This window comes from Rattus norvegicus, chromosome X (assembly GCF_036323735.1).
Source record: "Rattus norvegicus strain BN/NHsdMcwi chromosome X, GRCr8, whole genome shotgun sequence".
Classification (NCBI taxonomy): domain Eukaryota; kingdom Metazoa; phylum Chordata; class Mammalia; order Rodentia; family Muridae; genus Rattus; species Rattus norvegicus.
The window spans coordinates 135,586,712-135,609,918 of record NC_086039.1 but is presented as its reverse complement, the minus strand read 5'-3'; the positions used below and the strand labels follow the sequence as shown (position 1 = coordinate 135,609,918).

The window sequence follows — 23,207 nt, the reverse complement described above, 5'->3', positions numbered from 1 at the left end:
CTATCAGTTTAGGAAAGGAGACGTAAAGACAGCAACAACCATAATAGACAAGCTGTCATAACAGACATCAAAGCATTGAATATGTTACTTTATCCACAGTGATAAAGCAGCTAGCATATATTGGTGAGTGAGTTTGTTTGGTAGACCCTACGAGTGATATTTCTTCTTATTAAATTTGTTATAGTTCTTTTTTCGAAAGCAAAATTACCTACGTTTCAGATCAAAAGCCACCTTTGCCTATCGTATCTCTTTTACCACCAGCAACATTTACAGAGCAGGCTGTAGAAATATAAGTTAAATATAAGTTATTCAAAAATTTCAGAACTTGCAAGCATGTATGTAGTTGGCTGTATATTTATTTACTTTAGGCAAAAAAGATTCATCATTGTTTCGAGTGTCAACTACATTTTTTTCTTTAGCTTCTGGCGGTGGGTGGGGTATGTTATGGACTGTCTGGCAAATTAATAGTGAGAAGCAAAAGTTTTGACAGAGTACCAAAGGCTGTTGAAATCACAGCTCTCATTCATGTAAGTGTAACATTCTAGTTTTTTCTCAATCTGTTTAAAAATGGTATTGTGGTAAGTTGTGAAACATTCCCTACAAATTATATTTGAAACTTTTTAAAGCTTGGTGTATGGAACTTGAAGTGTTTGGCAGTCGAATGTGATAATGGTGAGTGGGACTAACCTCGGGAGTCAGAGTAGTTATCTTCTAGAATGGAGAAAGAAGAAGAAAGGGGGAAGGGGTGCAAGACTTGCTGCTCTTGCTTGGGTTGTTCTCTAGATCATAGCCCTCATTTTTCATCAACTGTTTCCGCCAAAGGAATGTTCTGATGTTGGTATTGCTGTTGATGGACGTTTTGTGAGCCATTGTGAAGTCATCCTTTGGTTCTAAGAATTGCAAGATTAGGCATGAGGAGAAGAAAAGCCTGCCATCTCAACTCCTAGTGGGATGTCCCTGTTCATAGCATCCATCATCTTAGATAAACAAAACAAGAAAAAAAAGCAGAACAAAACAAAATGCAAACATCTCTCAAAGTGGCAGGTTTTCTTTTTACAGTTGGCTTTCCCCAGATCCCTATAAAGGAATTCTTACTAAGAATGTTTCTAGAGTTTAGAAATTTCCTTCCCCTATCCAGAGCAGAAAACATTTAGTATAGGAAGTCAGAAAAATCAAATTACAGTTATTGCTTCTGTATAGTTACAGATTGCTCCCTGACTTGCTCGGTATGGACACGTGTATAGAATGTAACCACTGGAATCTAGATGCCAGGAGCTGAGGCTTCTCCTGACTTGGGCTCAGTGATATTGGAACACTTGGGTGGCAGGAGAACCAGTGTTTACAGCTACCTGCACCTCCAGAAATGTAGTAGACTTTTAAATCAATCTTAATATCTGTAGGCAGGAGTTTATATATGGGAATAAAATTTGAACCCCCATTTTCACACCCAATAAAAATGTCCTATAATAGGTGTTTATTCAGAGTCAACTGACATTTATTGAACAATTACCGTGTGCCAGATGCTTTACTAGGTACTTCAATTTTGTTTTGACAAAAATTTGCTAGTACGAAATATAATTTGTACTAGCCAATCAGGTATTTTCTTTGGTGTCTAATACATTACCCTGGTAAAAACTGTACCCCCAAGTCTTTGTGTACCTTTTACATATGTCTCCCGTGCAAGCAATACATTCGTACTTACTTCTCTTACTGGTTTGGGGATGAACTCCTTATCTGTCTGCCTTTACTTTTCAGGTTCAGGCATTATAGGTGTCAATCACTCCAACTCTTACAGGTGTATCCTCTCTGAGGTTATTGTACAGGTACAGATGGTCAAAACTAGCATTTCTCAATCAGTTTATTTTACCACAGACTCCAGGGAAACAAATTTTATTTAAAAAATTTTTTAATTAAAATGTAATTACTTCATTTTCCTCTTTCCCCTTTCTCCCTTCAACCCTTACCATATAACATCCTTCCTAAACAAGTATAGTCTATTTACTGTCACTTGTATGTGGTATCGGGGAATAACTAATTTGCTCCTGGAGACATTCCTGAGTAAGGCTATATTTCTCCTGCTCTTAGCATTTCTTAGTTACCCGTAGTTCTTTAGCTCTTATCTAGAGTCGTAGCCCCTTCATGTTAGTTTGTCAACTGCCGTGGTCCTTGTCCAGATCATATTTACACAGTCATATCGTTGAGATTTCCTGGGTCTGAGCCCCATGACATTTCTAGAAGATGCAGTCTTACAGAAGTCTTGCCATTCCTCTGGCTCCTATGATCTTTCCATTCCTATTCCACAACGTTCCCTGATCCTTGGGTGCAGGAGTTGTGTGGCAGATGTATTAATTAGTGCTGTCTGCATTCTGGTCACTGTGCTTTTCTATAATGGTCTCTGTCTGCTCCAAAGTGGAGTCCCTTCGATGAGGCATGGAAGCCGGGCCTAAGTGTGAGTGTAAGGATAAATGTTCAGAATGTAGGGAAGAGTTATGCTGCTTTAGTAAAGTTGTGGTTTTAGGTTCTCCTCCAAGATCCATAACCTCACTAGTCAAAGGGAGTTAGCTAGGTTTCCAATAACAAACATCATTTCCTCCTTATTGAGCAGGCCTTAAGTCCAAATACGGAAACGTTGATTACTGCCAAAGTGTGCATGTACAGTATGGCTAAGGAAGAGACCACTGTTAGTACAGGTGGGAAAATTTCCTTCAAACTATATGTATGCACATAGATTCTATGTATTCTATGTAACTTCAGATAAATAGGTATCCTGTTCCTTATGTCTTTTAAGACATACTGTTGTACTCTCTTCTTTTTTCTTCATTGTTAACCTCCCTCCCCTTCTCAAACTAAAGCCCTCTCTCTAAGTTTTCCAGTTCTCCCTTCAAGCATTTATATCCTGATATTCTCATCTCTAGTGCTATCCCTTCTATGGGCCCTTTTTACTCTCCTGGTTCTGTGCTTACTCCAATTATAAACTCACATCTGAAGAGTGGGAGTTTGGAGGCACAGGTGAGAACGGACATTCAAAGTTTGTCTTTCTGGATTTGAGTTACTTCCCTCAGGATAATCCTTCCATTCCTGCAAATTTCACTTCATTTTAAAAGACACTTTCTTAGCTGTAATGCCTGGGAATTCATGGCTGAAATAAATACCACATTCCAAGGATTAAATTGCATTGAAGTTACATATATTTCTATAAAATTATATGTATCCTTCTAAATATAAGCATCTGGCTTTCTATGCCTCTTTTCAAGTTACTATGCAAACCTCACTTGTTGATAATAATTTAAAAATACACTATCAAAATAGTTTACTGATATTTTTCAGAGTGCACACCAAACAAAAATCAACAGAAACTTAGAAGATTCCCCTCAACATGGAAAAATAGGTGGAAAGTACATTCTGAAGTGGCAATGAATGTTTTACGTTTTAATTCCTCGTTCATACTATCTGACTGAAATTTATCCTTCCCATCCTGCCCTCATTCATCTTCTCCGCATCTCCTTCCTCACTCCCGTTGCTTTCTCTGCTGAAGATCAAACTCAGGGCCTGACCCTACTAAGAACTCCTCTATATGGTTTACATTTCTACTTTACCATTTCACTTTGGAGAAAATAGATTTTTTTAATGCAATCCCAAGTAAAGTAACAGCTTAAATGGTTTTACAGTTCGATTCTGTGGATGCCCTTTTTCTTTGTTCAATTGAAACCACGAGCCAGGTAATAATTATTGCATACATTTTGGATGAGATTATTAAGTCTGTGACCACGGATTTGTAACTGTTTGCTTCTTTTCTTTTCTCCATCTTTATTAACTTGGGTATTTCTTATTTACATTTTGATTGTTATTCAACTGTTTGCTTCTTAACTGGTAGGGTTGCAAAGAAAAGCAACTTCATGTCACTTGTTTAAGACTATAATTTTGAAGAAATCAGTTTGGTAAACAAGTTGTGAACTCTAGACATCCTTAATTATTTTTAATATCTCTTCAAAAGCTTTATTATACATTACCAAAGAACTCCCACTCATAGAAACATCTGTCCTCTTGCAAGGGTTTGCGCTTAGATTTCTTCTTACACTTCCCTACTAGATTCAGCAAAGAAATTGAACTGAGTTTTTACAAATATTAATAGCATGAGTTCTCAGTATACTCTTGTCCAGTAAAATTATATATTTTTAAGGGTTCACACATCGAAATTAAAAGAATTAGAATTGAGAACCGACAGAAAAATGTATTTCCCCATAAGTCTGCATTTTCCTTTGAGGGTCATGTATATGCATGCACGTGTGCGTGATTAATATTGTAATAAATACCAAAGAAATGACGACTTGTTTGTTGAGCTTAAGGTGGAAAAATTCCAGCAAGGGAGACAAAGGTGAGTGATGAGAGAGCATTTCCAAACATAGCCCTCTTAAAATGGCCTTTCAGTAAAAGCCGTTGCCTCCACCTTTGGCCATCTGCATTGCATTCAGAGGAACATTTACTTTAGAATGCCAAGTGCCTTGTCTTTCTCAAAAGTGGGGAAGTCTGATTTTGTGGCGTTTTAAAGCCTATTCACTTCTAAGCAAATTCTGTTCATTTTTTCCTTGTGTTAGTTCACCCTCAGAACTCCTTCTCGCCTCCCAGTACAAACTTCGCCTTGTGTTTGCTTAGCATCACCTTTTCGTACACCTCTAAGTACCCGTGTGGACAAGGACACATCTAAGTTCCAGCATATCCTCTACACCTAACCAAGGGTTTGACTCTTGCAACAATTAGCCTGAAAATCCTACTCTTCCTATGTGTCATATGAGTGGTTCATCCAGCAGAGGTGGTAATTTATTTGACTTCAGTCAGGACGCAGCACAACTTTATGTGAAACAAAAAAAAGCAAGTCTCCAAAATCCAGGAAGAAAAGGTAAGGACATTATTCCCATTTGACGTCTGCAATCAGCTTTTTGTAGCGCATCAACCCTGGCATCCCTCTCAGTCTTTGCCTGAGAAACTCATAACTTTAGGAAATTTCCTCAGCTATAAGTATATTAGTCACTGTGTCGTGTTGTTCAAAAACCAATTATAGTTGACCTATCTATTACAAGTCTGCAATGTGACATTCTAAGTGTAAAATACTTTGCTCTCCCTCCTGCAACACAAACAGATACAAATATTCACTGGGAGAGTCTTAACTTATACTTTACCAAGAGTTCTAGACTATCTTGACTTATTATACACATATTTTTGTGTGGTAGCTATGAGTCTGTTCAAATTGATTCTCCCTATGCAATAACTGGCCTAAAATAAAATAATTAATCATTTGAATTTACTTAAGCATGTTAGATGATAAAGAGTTTTCAGTGTCAGTGTGGCACTAACTCCAGAGGGATCAACTAGAAAGTAACATTGAAAGTAATATTGAGGTCATGTTAAGAAGTGACAGGAAGAAATGATATGACACTACTCTTTTCCTACATAAGTTGAATATTCTATATCTGAAACGCTTGAGTCCAGAAGTGTTTCAGTCTTAAGTTTTTTTTAATGTTTTTGGATTGTTTGGTTATGTACCGTGTATTTTGAATTAGACCCAAGCCTAAACTTTAATTTCATTTATGTTTCTTGTAAGAAATTTTATATATTAACATAACTTTGCACACAAAACCCAGTTTTATGGTATGGAATTTTCTGCTTAAGGCACCATGTCAGTGTTTTTGTTTTTGTTTTTGTTTTTGTTTTTTTGTTTTTTTTTTTTTTTTTTTTTTTTTTTTTTTTTTTAAAGCCTTGGTTTTCAGTACCATGGTCCAAGCTTTTTGGATTTCACTTATCAGATTAGGGATGTTCAACCCGTAGTAACAACCACTCGTTCCATGTGAGACTCTTTGGTAAGCCGTTTACTGACACTGTCTCTAATGTTCAGAGCAACTCCGTGAGCTAGTGTTCTTATTATCGTTATTACAGATAGGGAATCCTCAGCTCTGAGATTAAGTAACATGCCTGGAGACATTATGCTAATAAACAGAAGCGTTACCACCTAAACTTAATGCCCTAATCCCAGAGGCTATGTATTTCTATAGACCCCACATTTGCATTAGAGAAGTATAAAACTGGTTTGGGAACTTGAGTATGCTCCCTGAACTTTCACATGTTGGCCAAGTACAATTAAGAATTGCATAAAAATAGAGGAAACATTTGGAACAGCACATGGCATAGATTTCCCATTTGCTTCCAAGTTACAGAATTACATGATTAGAAGGGTAGGGAGAGAAGCATCATGAAATGACTTGTTGAGGACAAGTCTCCTTGGGACGATACTCCCAGTAATAGCATCCCTTAATGTTCCGGACTTTTACAATGCGAGGTTTACTACAGCAGTACCTGATTTGTTTTTACCATTTTTTAAAACATTTTTATTTTATGTGTATTGTTGTTATTTTTATCGCGTGTATGTATGTGAGTTGCATGTGTGCTTGGTGCTCTTGGAGGCCAAAATAAGGCATAAGATACTCTGGAATTGGAGATGCAGATGGTTGTGAGCTGAAATATGGGTGTTGGAAATTGAACTTGGGTCTTCTGGAAGAGTAACCAGTGATCTTCACCACTGAGGGTCTCTCAAGCCACAGCTCCTGGTATTTTGTTTTGAGACAAGGTTTCACTCTGTAGCCGTGGCTAGCCTGGAACTAGTTGAATAGATCATGCTGGCCTTGAACTCATTAGAAATAGGGTTGTCTCTACACCTTCGAGTGTTGTCAGCTTTATAGGTTTCTCCCTTTCAAAGAATCTCTATACAGCTTGGTTATGTTCTCAATAACCCATTCATACTCAGTTCCTCACAGGCTTCCTCCGTGTATGAACTTGCCTCTTCTGGTCATTCTCTTGAATGCCAGGATAAAAGGCCATACCTGGCTTTTCCTAATATTTTCGTACGTATGTTTTGTTTAGAATTTTTCTATGTAAAGTGGTGACTGCATAGAGTTTATCCGCAGCACATTTTAAATCATGGTTTAGCCTGGTGTGGTAATTGATTTATAACTACAGCACTTAGGAAGCTGAGATGTGAGTTCAAGTTCAGCCTAAGGTGCATAGCAAATTCAAAATCAGCCTAGGATACGCAGGAGATTCTCTCTCAAAATAAAATTAACACTAACAATAAAAATAAACGACAAGATTTTCCTTCTGATGTATTTTTCATTTTAACTTTCCTTTCAGTCTACCTGCAGGCTTTTTGTTGTCGTTACTCTTGTGTTTGTTGTTTATTCTATATATTTTACCAGTCATATACTATAAATCAGCCAAATGTCTAGGTTCTGAAGATGAGCTAACAAGCAAGTGTTGAAATGAATTTAGTATTAGAAAGAAGAGCCTAAATTATTTTCTATAAGCTGAAACATCACAAAGAATTATTATATTTTATCACCTTAGATGTTCTTTTTTTGTTTAATTTTATTGTTTAAAATTTTTTATTCACACAGGTCACATGTGGGTTGTACGTATGTATTTGGAATTATATATACATATGTGCATATAGAAACAATTAATTAAAAACAAAGAGGTCGTGGATTTTAAATAGAGTAAGGAGGGGTATATGGAGGGCTTTGAAGGGATGAAAGGGAAGGGTAAAATTATATAGTTCTATTGTCATGACAAAAAAGAAAAGAAAAAATTCTGATTTAAATAGGCAAAAAAGTGGATATAGCCCAAATACCAATCGAATGCTGACTTAGATGCACAATTACATACAATTCAAGAACAAAAACAAAAAGCAGGGGCTAGAGAGATGGCGTGGTGAATTGAATCAGTTGCTGCTCTGGCAGAGGACTGCATTCCAGTTCTCAGCACCCACATGGCAGCTCACGACCATCTGGAACTTCAGTTTTAGAGGATTCGGTGCTCTCGTCTGTCTTCTGCAGTCACAGCAGGCAAACACATAAGATAAAATAAAATAATCTGAAACCCTGTAACTACAAATGAAAAAAAAAACCTGAAGAGCATACTGCTATGTAACATGAGCGAGCCATAAAAACATTGCCTAATCTCAGAAAGCCACATGCAGTATAATTTGATTCCTATGGAATGTCCAATAAAGACAAATGTATAGACAGAGGAATCGTACTAGAAACTGTATAGGAATGGAGAGATAGGATCATATCTGGGCTGTGTGGGGCTTCCTTTTAAGTAGAATTAAAAACCGTATAGTTGACAGCATTGGCAATTACAAATACCTGTAAATACAGTCTAAGCTTTGAACTGTAATTTGCATAGGGCATATTATGTGCTACATGTACTACAAGTTTACATCTCAATAAAGCCACCACTACATGCTTTACTACAATCTATGTTGAAACTTATGTATTTTCATTTTGAGAACTACATAAGTTATACTGATAGAGTTGATCCATTTTTAAAGAAGCGTGATCAATTAGAACAGCCTTGGAATCGTGTTGCTTCTATGATCTTTTCGAGAAAGTAAATTCTTAACTGAAGTCCTCATTTGACCATCTTCATCTTTAGAAGTATTCTCATGTAGTGTATATTTTTGCTGTGCACCCTTCTACATGCATCAAAACCTAACTTTGTCACCATGGAGCACAGTGCCTTTCATAATGCATGTGTTGATTACTTTTATTCTTTTACCAAGTTTCTTGAGAATTTACTAATACAAATTGTTGAGATAGACATTGAGCTTGTCAGGCTTACAGTTGAGCATCATTTTAATAGGGCAATAAGTGCTGGCAGTAAGTGGCACGGATTGACCTGTATTCCAGAGAGGCTGAAACCTTGAGGGTAGGTCTGTCTGAATCTGGTCCCTTAAATGCTAGTGTGCACATTGTATAAGGGGCATTCTTCGCTACATTTGAACCAATCCAATAATAAGGCATTCATATTTTAACTAAAATAGTGAAGCTAACCTGTATTTTCCCAGCATTTCAAAGAGCCATGCATTTCATCATCAAATAAATTATATGTTTTATTAGTAAATGAAAGTTAAGTAGAGCGATTATTAACATGGCTTGCCACCTCTAGACATTTTATATCTTGATGGGACTTTGAATAATCTCTATGTATTTATAGAAAGTATTTGAGTTCCTTGTGTGTGTTAGACCCAGATATTATGCATTTCATATGCAGGAGAGGCAGAACAGATTAGTCTCTGCAGGCAAACATTCTAGAACATGTCCGAATTTGATTGTAACTTTTCTTCTGCAGAACTTTGAGCCAACTTACTTAATCGTTCTCTGTGTGTGAATTTCCTCATTTGTTAAACAATGAAGTAAGGGAACCTGTCTTACAGGATTGTTTTGAGCAGTGAGTAAGTTAGTCTATGTGTATGTGTGTTTAAAATAGTGGCCCACACATAATAAAAATTGTGTGCACTTTTGCTGTTGTTTTTGTTGTTGGTTAATTGAAATCTTGTGCTTTATTATCCAATTTCCAGAAATTATTACACAATCACCTTTGCATGACATACAAACGATGGATGAATAGTTTTCTCTAAGCAAACCACCTCAGTTCTTATGTAACTGTGTGTGGAAATGGGAGAGCAGCTCAGCGTTCTTTCCTCTTTATTCATTTTCCATGGCCACAGAGAGTTAGAAGTTACCTGCCTATCTCTTGTCAGTGAGAACATTAAAGTAACACATATATTATCCTGTGCCAAAGCATCAGCGCATAGTTTAAAATATACAAGAGAAAAAGCACACAAGTATGTTATTTATACTTATTGACTGGATTTAAGCCACCTCATTTGTAAGGCTTGTGACTTAACTATGACCTTTTCCCCCCAACCAATGGTGTCATTGTTACCATGTTGTCTAGGAGCTAAATTTCCATAGTGAACTTCAGACATGTATTGCAGAGAAACTCTGACTTTTTTCCCAATATTTAGGAGTTTTACTAAGCCTAACATTGACATGCACAAAGTATTTTAGAATAATGATGAACTAATGTTGACTTACTAAGAAAGTCTTAGTATAGATTATTGTTAATTTTTTATGCTTATATATTGTTTTGCGATTGTCACTTCTAGACCAGTGATGATGTAGCCATGTAGAGTGAAGTAAGAAGGAGTGAAGAAGGTACTTTGTCACTGACAGTGGGGACCTCTTGGGACATGATATTGCATTAAATGGTGTACAGTCAAGGGTCCCTAGTAGATCCATTTTGAGCTTTTAACCACTGGGAACCAAGTAGTTAACAATATCTTCACCATATTTAAATCACTGTTATGTTTATCATTAAGTGCAGGTATTTTTATATTGTGCACACTCAGTAGATGTATTAAGTACCAATGCATTACTGAATTAATATGTCATATGTGCATTAATTAAATATTACTAATAGTCTTTATTCTATTAAATTCTCTTAAATAGTAGGTGAGATGCAGCTCAGTAGTAGTGCTTGCCTAGTACACGAAGCTCTGTCTCTGTGTGTTTCTGCCCCGTCTCCTTTCAACATCATCACATTATACTATTCCTGGTTCACTCTCCGGAAAATGTCTCATCTTCAGTGTTCTCATTAACTTGAATGAAACTAGACTCTTGCATATCTCTTCACAGTGCACATACTTCACATATGTGAAGGGATTGACTGTGTGGTATCCATTACCAAGTACCTAACACAAAGTAGTTCTATTTCCCAGGAGCATGCTTCAGTATGACAATGTAATATGGAGATTTGATTGGCCTACTTCCTGATAGGTTACATAGAAACCAGAGGACCCTTTCTCTTGTCTACCTTTTGGAATGTCCCAAAATTCAGCATTAAAAAATGACTTCTTAGAAAAGCATCAGCTCTAATTAGCTAAGCCCTATGCTATAAATATTAAATCATTTGAATACCATCCTTGTAGAGTTATCTAGTGCCTGTCCCAACATCATGCCATTGGATCTCTGAAGACTTCATATTTCTACTTGTGTTCCACCCCTCGATATTACACACTCTTCCTTGTGTGTAAATAATCTCAGACTGAAACATTTCCTTACTCTTCATGCACTTTAAAGAAGTCCCTTCAACCAATACCAATCTTGGTCTCAAGATCATTTTCTCAACACCTAAATAGCTATGACAAATAATTTCACTATTTCCAGTCCCCCATAAACTACCAAACTACATTAAGTTCATTATTACAGTAACTTCTGATTTATTGAAAAATTATCAGAAAATGTGGCTATGAATTAACCTTCGAAAAGCCTCGTGAGTTAGGATTTACCCTTTTATTAGTGTGAAGAGAAATCTTTCTGAAACATTTTGTAAAACCTTGATTTGGCTTTCTGTCACAGGATAGTGAGGGAAAATTCTGCTTTTCCTGGTAGCCTAAGCCACCGTTAGGAAGAAACAGTTTGCTGTGAAGGGCATGTTGAACATGTGGTGAGATCAACACCAAAGACTCAACTTTGGAGTCTAACGATCCATCATCTCTTCTATCTCCAGCTTTCTTTTGGACTTGAATGTTTGGGTTCACATCAAGAGTAATTTACAACAAATAATATTATTTTTGAACTTCCTTAGTAGGTTATCTGTACTTGTAGTTTGCTTTGGAAAAGGAGACCACTATTCTAAATCTGACAGGTTGAAAGTATTTGTCTCAACACCCCACTGAAGTAAATATAATGATTTTTAAGTCAAAGTAGTGGTTTTAGCTCTATGTCCACATGTATTGTCATGCCACAAAACTGAGTTTGTAAGACAAAGGGGTGACATACTAGGAAAGGGAGTAGTGTTGGATTTAAAACTTATTTCAAGGTTAAAAAAGACTATGCAACTTGGATTGTCTGAATGGAACTCGAGTTGACTCTGTCACTTGATCATTTTCTATTACTATCAGAATCATGCCCTCTGTAGTCTTGTCACTGAGTCAGTGACATGAAAGCAGAAAATATGGGAAATGCATCTGCACTTCTGGTGTTATGTTCATGACTGAGTCACCTTTCAAGAAAAAGCATCAATTCTTCCATGCAATGGATATGTATAGGTCTGTTCTTTCTGGTTTTCATTTATGCATTTTTCTGGACTTGCTGCTCTCAGTGTAGTGCTTTGCATTTGGGAGATGTTCATAGATACAACTTCCCCATTCACGTTAAAGTAAACAAGAACCCTGCTGGGATTATTTCTTTTGTTAGCACAGATGCTGTCATTGCAATTTACAGGGAATATTACCTTTGGAGAAGAGAGTATTCAAATAAGACTTAGCTTAGTGTTTTATATTTCTAGAAGTTTGTGCTTGAAAAAGCAGTGAAATCTAGAGCTTAATTATCCGCCATCTCTATAAATTTCTAAGTGTTTATAATCTGAGTAGATTCATTAAGGAAGGAGGCTGTTTTGTATGGTTGTTTAGCCTTTTGTTACCCTAAGGCAAGAAACAAACAAACAACAACAAAAACAGCAACAAAATTTACTATGGAAATAGCACATGAGTAAAAAATTTTTCCTCTCTGATACTCTAATAAAAATTACAGGTCCAGAGATTGTTTTAGCAATAGAAGACTTGTGTAGCTTGTGTAAGGCCTCACCTTCCACCCCCAAGCATTGCCAAAAGAAATGAACAAATAAATTATCACTGACTCATGGCATCCTGCTTTGGTAAGATGATTTTCATGTTCCTGGTCCAGCTTCTCATTTAAAGTGGCAAAATTGTAGTGTGGGAGGTTGGGGGAATGCCTAGCAAAATAGTTCAACAGTCCACAGAATGATAGACAATCGGGTATACCTCTCAAAGAAGGAGGGAACACACAAACTTTACAGAGAATTGCAGAAACTAAATACCAAGAAAATAAAAATGGCAATCTATAAATGGGCAAATGAAATAGTAGAATTTCCATTAAAAAGAAACACAAGTGACCAATGCTGTTTTAAAAGGTACCGAATATCCTTAGCTGCCAGGGAAATGCAAATTAAAACTTTGAGATAATACTTCCTCACTGTCAGAATGGCTATCATCAACATATGACAGCAAATATTAGAGAGTATGGGGGGGGGGATAATAGAGCTTTTATTGACTGTTGATGTGGGTGAAAATTTATAGCATCCATTGTGAAATCAGTTTGGATATTTCTCAAAAACAAATTAGAACTACCATCAGATGCAGCAATTTCCTTCCTGTGCCCATACCCAGAAAACTCCATAACCCACCATAGAAATATTCGTACTCCATGTTGATTGCTGTTTTATCATTATAACAAAATAATTAGAATCAATCTAATTGTTAATCAACAGATTAATGGATAATGAAAATTTGGACTGTGTGTGTGTGTGTGTGTGTGTTTGTGTTTGTGTGAGAATATTTTCAGCTCTAAAGAAAAATGTCACAAAATTTTCAGGAAAATAAACGGGCATAGGATGTATAATATTAAGTGAGTTTAGAGAATTTCAGAAAAAAACTGCATGTTTTCCCTCATATATATGTATACATATATATGTTTGTATGTAATGCAAGGACCAGTACACATGGGTTCATATAACACAGAGGAAAGAGAGCAAGAAAGTCTAAGCATTATAGGAAGTACCGACAGAAGTACCGACAGAGGCAATGGAATCCAGAAACAAAAGAGGTTATAAAGCTAATTGTTTTTCTAGTCCTAGGTCAGACATGGATTCTTTTTTATTCTGGTGGTGGATAAGTGCATAAAAATATATTCAATAGTGAGTAAAAGTATAAAAGGCCACGTGAAGCTTCATAGCCTCAGAATGACTGTCTACACCATTTATGGAAGGAAGTTTACTGAGATGTATAGAATTAGGGTCTGGTTAAATTTGCTGTAGGATTTCTTTTATTTGTAAGTTTTTATAATAAAATTAGTAAACCTTTTAAAAAGCACTCCATGCTTGTATTTCATGAGACACTGCTATGAATGCATTATAATGTTAAGACACCTGAATGGATGGAACAGCCCTGTGAGATAGATTCTGCTATGGATACTACATTATGGATGAGGAAACCAAAACATAGATCGTTTGTGTAACTTGGGTCTTTCAATTCAAGAAGAGTTGGTATAATGAACAAGACTTCTGTTTCCTAAACCCTATTCGCAACTCTTATGCTATGTTGACAACTTTTTGATGTGTTTCAAAAAATTAGACATTTAAATTTTCTCTTTTTTTCCTCATAAACAAGTACTCAGATACATAGTTTTTATTTTTAGGCTTTATATATTTAAATTAATCTTCCTATTTAAAAAATCTATAAAAGATACTCTCAAAGCCTGCCTTTCTTTATTCACATTGAAGAACTGTACATATATTTTGAATATATGAGACTGCAGCGGATTTCATTAACTGACATTGCTAAGATCTGGGTAAGCTTTTTCTTGTGTCTCAGAGGATGCTGTTACATCAGCTCTGTGCTGCGTCCCAAAGGTCGCTGTTTACTTTTTTTTTTCCATCTAGGTCCTTTGCACTCACTCTCAGACTAAGGGTTTAATTCTAATGTTCAGTTTGGTTAAAGTCAATCTAAGACACCAAATAAATACTATGATTTGACCATGTTTTCTTTCCTTCTAAATTTCGGATTGTTAGTCTGGAATGTTGGATTTATGGAGCACCTGCCTCATACCATGAATTTACAAATCTGTCATCTGTTTTTCTTTCTGCTGAGATTCGTATAAAACATATTGACCTATATTCAAATCCAAGCCACATTATTCTAAAGCTTCTTGTATGTACAACACAATAATGGGTTTTCTTCCCTTTGGGGGCCTTTGTCTCCTCACTAAGAAAGGGGTGGAAAGGTAGACTGAGAATCTACTAAATGTCTGGGAAGGGACTGGGTCCTGTTCTGAAGCTCTCATGGAAAGAGAGCAACAATTATAATATGATGGACTCAATGGAGAGGTCTATTTGGACAATGTTTTGTACATGTTTTGGTTTCTTTTGCCTGCAAGACTTGTGAAATCTGACTTTAGAGGAATTAGTAAAATTTCACCCTTGCTTAGGAAGTATATTCTGTAACTCTAGCTGGCCTTAAAATATAAACTTGTATGTAGTACTTAGTATTTAAAAAACAAATACAGGAATCCAGTTTTTCTAAGTCGCCACTTATCTAAACTCAACTGGAATTTTTCGATTTTATTTTGGCATGTAACCAACAGGATATATTATTGTTTAGGAACCATTTGACTTCATATTACTGAATAATCTAACCGTGTCAGGTACTGTGCTGGGGGATGTTATAGTAATTGTATATTCTATGTCCATTTCTAATCTTAGCAAAATGGAAATCAAATTAGTGTCACTCTTAGCTGCAGTTACTGAAGCCGGGCACCTTGAATGCATTTGTGGCAGTAGAAGCTGCATTGTAGATATGCAGGAGCATTTGAGGAAGACATTCTAGCAACGAGGGTGTTCGAAGCATTCCTTGAGAGAGGATGTACAAGGAAATCCCCGTGATGTTTATAGCAGAGACAGTGGTGCTGCGTAAGGGATAATGAATCAATGTGTGGGTCAAATAGTGAGGTGGTTCCTAAATAGTGTGGCTGATCCTAACCATCAGTAACCTTTTAGCTTTAAACATACTCTTTTTAGAAAGAGAAGTTGGAGTTCTTAAAATTATGGCTCGGAGTTCTTAAAATTGTGACATTTTCTCACTAAGGTTTTATCTTAAAATATGTTTGAAATATTGAAAATAGGGGATAAATGAGAGGCTGTGGCTTTTCCATGTTTGTACATTCAGCATCTCGTTATGTGTTGCTGAGTTAGTCCTTTTTCATTGTTTGTTTAGAGAATAAAAGGAAAAATGATTGATAACTACTCTTAAGGGGAATTCAGTGATTGGCTACTAGTCATGTAGTCCAAATGACTTAATGAGCTGTTCATTTGCCTGTTTTCAGCCTACAAACTAGAACTGGTCTTCGAGTATCACTTCAACACTCGAATTATTCAAATCCTCACTCCTTACCAAATGCGTCGGATTTGACTTTTGACACACACACACACACACACACACACACACACACACACACACACACACAGAGAGAGAGAGAGAGAGAGAGAGTCACGAATATCAACTAAAGACTAATGATTTTCATATGGAATTTGTGTTTTATTAAGGATTTGAAAATAATATTTATGTAATTATTAAAACTCTTCATGCTAGGTTGCATACGATCAGATTTAAGTATATTAAAAGGATTGTACACTTGAGTGGAAGTTGATTTTCTTTTTGCTAGTCCATCTAACACCACAAATCTTTGATTTACCCAAATAAGTATCTTGGTAATGTTTAAAAAAAGAAACCCTGATAACAGAAAGTCACATTCCAGCCATTATTAATGGGAAAGCTGCTTTGTTGCCTACAACTTGACTATTTTTAGTGCTACAAACATTTGGTAGTACAAAGGATAAATAATACTGTCCACATTAGGGCTTTAGGGGGCTTACTCCCAGGTTTTGCCTGTGTACGTTGAAGTTTGTATTTACCAAGAACCTTTATGTTTTTCTTTTATGTTTTTTTTCCTTTTTTAAAAATTGAGACATGGTCTCGCTATGTAACCTTAGCTGACCTGGAAGATTCTTATGTAGACCAAGATAACCTTGAACTCACAGAATCCACCTGCCTCTACATAGACTAAAACTATGTGTTATCATGACTCAGCCCTTTTTGATCTTTTGTGGACCATCCTGTTCCATAAAAAAGAATGTAGGCATTTTTGTTCATTGTATAGCTGTCAAATTTACTCACTTAGATCTTTTAGTACTTAGTAATGTAGATGCCATGTAATATTAACCAGAACTTCATTATTGCCCCTGTGTCCCCTGTATACACTATTATAAAATCATGAAGTGTGGTAGCGTTAGTGTGGGTTTTTATCTGATTTGTTAAACAATTCTCTCACCTCCACATAAATGTATGTACTCCATTTAATTTAATATTTTATTTAAGGCCCTCGTAACACCTTTTTTCCTCAACACATATTCACAAATAGACATATTTGTGATTATTTAAAGTATTTTTGACATTTTTATACATGTTTAACTACTTTTTAATTACTCTTACTTTCCAGCACTGTCAGACTCCATATAAATGCTTTTTCCCACATTCATGTTTTTTATGTACATAAACTTTTAAAGATACTTAGTAATCTATATGCCTGTTCTTACTCATTGACACTTGGTGGACAGACTAACTGGTTCAATTTCAACAGTTCCTTTGAACTTTATTTTCTTTGTATGTATTTTAATTTTTTTTATTTATTTAATGTGTTGGGGGTGTTTTGTCTACATGCATGTCTGTGCACCACATGTGTGTAATGCCTGTGGAGTCCAGAGATGTCACTGACTCCCCTGGGACTGGACTTATAGATGATTTTAAGTTACCATATATGTGCTGGGTCCTCTGGAAATCAGCCAATACTCTTGACCACTGGTCTATCTTTCCAGCACCTTGAGTTTTATTTTCAAGTGCCTGCTTTCTTTTAACGTTCTTATTTAGATTTTCTCCACAAGTGTCAGAGTATTTATTTTTCTCTCTGAATGATCTACATGTTCCAGGTTTTAATATAGAAAGTTAAGTGATTAGCAACAAAACAAGTTGAGTTTTGGAAGGTACTGACAACCTTGTTGTAATATTATAACTTTATAGTTTTTTCATAATTCCTAAAGTTTGGCTCAAAGTGTTCAGTTTGGTTTGGATAGCTATTTTGAGGTCAATAAATTTTGTTACTGAGAAAGAGATTTACTAGGCCCAAAGGCTATTATGCTTCCGCTCTCCAGCTGGATACCAGATTTTTAGACCACATGTTCTCTTGATTGTGCTTTTAAAGCCCATTGTGTGATGCATTTTCAAACGTAGTCACTAGCTATGCATGAGAAGATAGGCTCTTTCCAAACTCCGAGCAGTCAGAGTCCTCTAGATCCAGTGAATAGTGTGCTTTCATACTGTGATTACATACATGAGCTGGGAAGAAAATTGAAAACCTGGGGGTTATTTCTGGTGTCCATGACACTCTCATGGTTTCTGAGAAATTTCAATGTTGGAAAACTCAGTGCAACTATTTAGAGCCAAATCCAAAATTTCAGTTGCTGAGAGATTGTGCTTTTAAATTAAACTTTAACGTTGTTTCTCAACAGTACACATTTTACAAAGTATTGCAGATAATTGATCAAGCTAGTGACTATAAATTAATAATAGCATCTTGTCTGGCACAAAATAAGAGTTTCATAAATGTGAATTATGCTTATTTTATTTCATTGTATGCTTATAATGCACGTGTTTGTGTGGGTACGTGCATGTGTATGTGCATATGTGTGCGTGTGGGGGATAGAGCTTGAGATCTGGTACTTTTCCTGATCAAGTTTTACCATATTTTTTATAACAAAGGCTCTTACTGAATCTGGACCTCACTAGTTGCCTATACTGGCTGGACAAATAGCTCTAGAAACCCTCCTGTCTCAGACCCATTTCCCTCCCGTACCGGGGCTACACATCCGTGCCTCTTCTTCAACTTTGTGAGGGTAAGCATCATAATGTTGCAAGGCAGGCGATTTACCCACTGAGACATTTCCTCAATATTAACTATTATTAACAAATGAAAACTATTTAACTATACCAGTTTTTGTATGTGTGGTCGAATGCTAGGTAAAATAATCCTCAGATTTTATTGAGTATTTTGTGAATCCTAAACTCACCTTTGTGGTTTTTACTCAATACAATTCCCAGTATCTTACTTGATTAAAAATTAATATTGAGAACCTTTTATATCCCTGACCAGAAGGGATTGCCTTTCCTGTGGGAATTCAAAGCTGCTGAGGGTCCATGTTTTTGGTTTTTGTTGTTGTTGTTGTTTTGTTTGTTTGTTTGTTTTGGTTGTCAGTAGAAGGTAAACATTCCTCCACAGCCAGGAATTAAGCTCTAACACAGATCTCATTTGTTAGTGAAAGAAACCAATAAACCAGGACAATTGAGTTCGTTCACCTATTTGGAACAGACTGCCAAGGTAGCATATATGATCACCTTAGATTATTAGTTCTTCATTTGTTCATCAAAATTGTCAGGCATCTCAGCCCAGCAGACGAACCTTTTTGAGTCTGTTCAAGGTCGTAGTGATTAATAAGTTACTTTATCTCACCGTGGCTCTGATAACTACTGGGTACCCATTTAAAGTTCTTTGGAGTATTTTAATTATTTGACATGTACTTAATTTCTCAATCCCTTGTGTAAACCAGAAGTCTAAGTTTAATTAGCATGCCTTACAAATATAGGCAAAATAGTAATTTCCCAAATTACTGAGGCAAATGGGAGCTGAAACTGATAAAGTTCGTAGAATTGTTTCGTTGTTGCTTACATATTCTTTCTTTCCCCCTCCCTCCTTTCCTTCTAATGGTGGAGATGTGCCCAGATCCTCACAATGCCAGGCAACGTATTCTATCACTGAACCATGTACCTAGACCTAGAAAACTGTTTTTCATTGAAAGACAATTTAAATTACAGAGTTCAGATGTTGCTTTCCAATCTTATAGTGTTAAGCCCATTTGGGGGACAGAGGATGTGGTTCAGCCATTTAGGAGCACATACTTATGGGGGATGAGGAGTTCAGTTCCCACATACTGCCCTTAAAGTCTGGTTCCAGGGGATCCAACTCCCTCTTTTGACCTCTGACTCCCTCGTCTGGCTTCTGAGGGCACTGCATTCACATGTACACCCCCATCCCCATAATAAAAAAAAAATCAAATCTTGAAGCCTATTTTACTTATAGCTTTCCTGTACTGTGGAGGTCTTTAAATCTCTCCTTTGGGGCTTGTTGAAATTGACCTTGGGAGTTAGAAGACAACATGTCCCATCTAGGCTGACTGATTTCGTTGTGATTGTATTGTAGTCACACCGCTTTGTTTAGCATTAGCAAGTCCATTGAATACTTACTTGTGTAACATTTAATCAAACAGTGTTTAAAAGCCAAGATATTTAAAGTTATAAATTTTTCCATAAAGACATTTTCTATAAAGAATTGGTTTTGTCAGTCTAGCATAAATCACTCTGGGATATGAAGAACACATCAAATTCCTATTTTAGGAATCTTGTGAGGAAGACAGCCATAAACTTGGATCAAGACATACACACACACACAGAGAGAGAGAGAGAGAGAGAGAGAGAGAGAGAGAGAGAGAGAGAGAGAGAGAGAGAGAGAGAGGAGAGAGAGAGAGAGAGAGAGAGAGAGAGAGAGAGAACGAGAACTTAATATTCTGTTTGATTTGTGCTCCCTGTGTTTCAATCTTTATTCTTTCCTGCGACAGCCATTGTTCCCATCGACATGAATTCTAAACGACTGGTTTATAGGCCCCTCTTTTCATCAGATGCGTGATAGGAAGTAGTAACCAGACACCACAAGGGTCAGCGCTCTTGTATAGACATTTCCACAGAACTCATTTCCATAGCATTCTCCGTTCATGCCTACTGCAAAGTTTAGCTCTGGTCTTTGAAATGAGGGTACATTTTTTAAATGAGGGTACATTTGGTACTCTACCCACATTTTTAACCACAGTAAGTTTTCTGTTGTTTGTCTGTTCTTTATAACTGCTAATAAAGAAGGGAGGCTAGCCATTGAGACTGAGAGGCTGCCTTCATTTGGTGTAAGGCTGTGATGAATTCAGGTAGGGAGGCCCTTACTGGATGCTGACCAAGTGTAGTGATGGATGTCTTCATGTGGCTGAATCATTATATGCTACCTCAGAATACCTTGTTGACACATTATCATTTTAGGACACTCACATTTTTTGACCAGAGATAATGTGGTTCATGGTAGCCCACCTAATAGCATCTTAGAGTGCCTGAGTTTAGACCACAGTACTGCAAAACAAAAGAGAGTTTGTGATATACTTGGGCTGTTTATAAATATTCAAAGGGAAAATAAACATTATTCCACAGTTTTTATTATTTTGAATGTAGGAAAAATGCCAGTGGGAATTTAACTACATTTTAAAAAAGATTCTTCATTATAGACAATGAGACTTTTAAAATTGAGTATGGGTGTTATAAGTCAGTGGGTTTAAACCACTTGCCATGCAAGCTTGATATTCTGGTACTGATCGGCTACCAAAACTTTTCTTCTGAACTCCACATGGGAACTATAGCACATTTACATGCATGTGTGCAGGCACTAGTGAATAAATAAATATTTTAAAGTATAAAAACGTCATAAAAATGAGCCCACTTGACAAAATGGGGGTCACCTGTTAGAACAGTAATGATCAAAAGAAATCATTACATCTATCTTTTCTTCCATGACTATAGATATAAACCGAGGTAGGTCGTTTAATGGGTTTGTGAAGTAGAATAACTAGACTTAATTGCTATTTGAAAAAAAAAAGTTATGTGATTTTTGTTAACCTGGGGCTACTGTGGAAAACTTCAACAACGGTTGAAAAATTCTTTGAAAATATTCTTCACATGGGTAAAATATCCTTCCTTTTATGGTCTCTTTTTGCTTAACAGAAGACTTGAGTGTTCTCTAGGATACTTGTGAAATTAGGGTCTCCATCTGCTGTGCTAGGCACTACCCGTACGCCCTAAAGGGGGCACTATTGAGCCATTAACCAAAACAAAGGTCCTGAAGCAAATTTGAAACAGTCAAGGCTTTTAAAATCTTGTCAGCCTGCCAATGCAAGCAGTGTATGGCAGGTGTGCTGGAGATTTGTAAAGCCAAAAGAAATGGCCACAAGAAACTCAGAGGTAATACAGATGGTAAGGGAAGCCTAAAATGGAAAGAAATCAAACATTGTATTCATTGTTCATTCTGGAGCCCTATAAAAGTAATTTAAGGAGTGCCTCCTCAGCCACGGCGTCCTTGTGGTCATTGGAAATACTAGGCATTGGCCATGCTTCTATTTTGTGTACTGACTTGGAGAGACACAGAGTGGCGAAAAGGAGTAGATGGGAAGAATGTGGGCAAATGAGACAATAGTGCCCGTTAGTAGTGAGGTTGTACTCCTTGGGAATAACCTCCTACTTCTATCAGATCAGCAGAATGGAGTTCTTCCTAATTTGGTGGGGGTGGGGGGGCAGTGAGCAGGGAGGGAGAGGGATATTTTACGAGAAATAAAAGGAATCCTTAAAACACAGCGTGCCTTTTCAAAAGATGTACTTACTGGTGAGTTCATTGTATTTGCAATAAGTTTTTATACTTGCCTTATATTTTATCTAGTGGTCTTATAGATGAGCAATATTTTGAAGTTTAAAATTGTGAGAAAATACTCAAATTCACGGTTCCTTTGCTTCCAAAACCTAGAGAGGTAGACAGAACTCTGATTTTCACAAGGTGGTGATGAAGTTCCTCCCTAACAAGGTACAGCTGATAGGCTAATGTTAAATTAGTGTGCCACCTTAGTGTCTTTCAAACTAGGAGTCCTTAGGAGCAGTACTTGAGATTCTGATGACAAAATGAAAGGCAACGAAACTGAGAAGCTATATTCTTTCCTATCAGGGAGTTGGACAGAGCAAAGTTATGTCATGCAGACAGCTAGAATAATGAAAAACAATGTGATCTTTGCCATAACAAAGACCCAGAGTTTTGATATGGTTTAAAAGGCTGGTTATGATTGGACTGAGCACTGGGATCCCAATGGAGGAGTTAGGGGAAGGACTGAAAGAGCTGAAGGGGTTTGCAACCCCATAGGAAGAACAGCAATATCAATGAACCAGATCCCCCAGAGCTCCCAGGGACTAAACCACCAACCAAAGAGAACACATGGAGGTACCATGGCTCGTGAGAGGAGAGGCCCTTGGTCCTGTGAAGGCTTGATGCCCCAATGCAGGGAAATGCCAGCGAGTAGATGAGTGGGTGGGGGAGCTCCTTCATAGAAGCAGGGGGGGTTGGAGTAGGGAGTTTGCGGGCGGGGGACTGGAAAGGGGTATAACATTTGAAGTGTAAATAAAGAAAAAATTAATAGGAAAGGCTAGTTATAGAGTTAGACGGTTGGGCTTGAAGCTTAGCTCTGTAACCTACTTAGCTATGTGAAGTTGTGCAAATTAATTACTTAACCTTCCTCGCCTCCATTGTCCCATCTGTAAGATGGGAGCAATAGAATCCTCTCTAGGAAGAATCTAGGCAGCAATAAATCTTAGTGTGAATAATTCCTTAGTATTTCTCTTCATGACTCACTTTTGTGCAAGCATTTAAGAGTGGATAGAAGAGTATTAATTAAGTCAAAGTACCTGGTGTTAGAAACTCACGGTGAGTTAGAAACTCATGTTGAATTCACATTACTTAGTGTCAAACCCTTCACCAACTCTCTAATATAGTCTTTCCAATTCT

General features: G+C 36.8%; 1 protein-coding gene across 19 annotated transcripts in view; it reads left to right on the top strand.

Annotated features, from left to right (window-relative positions):
* Positions 1-23,207, top strand: part of Mbnl3 (muscleblind-like splicing regulator 3) — a 95,244-nt gene that overhangs the window by 11,581 nt on the left and 60,456 nt on the right. The gene's annotated exons all lie outside the window — the stretch shown is intronic.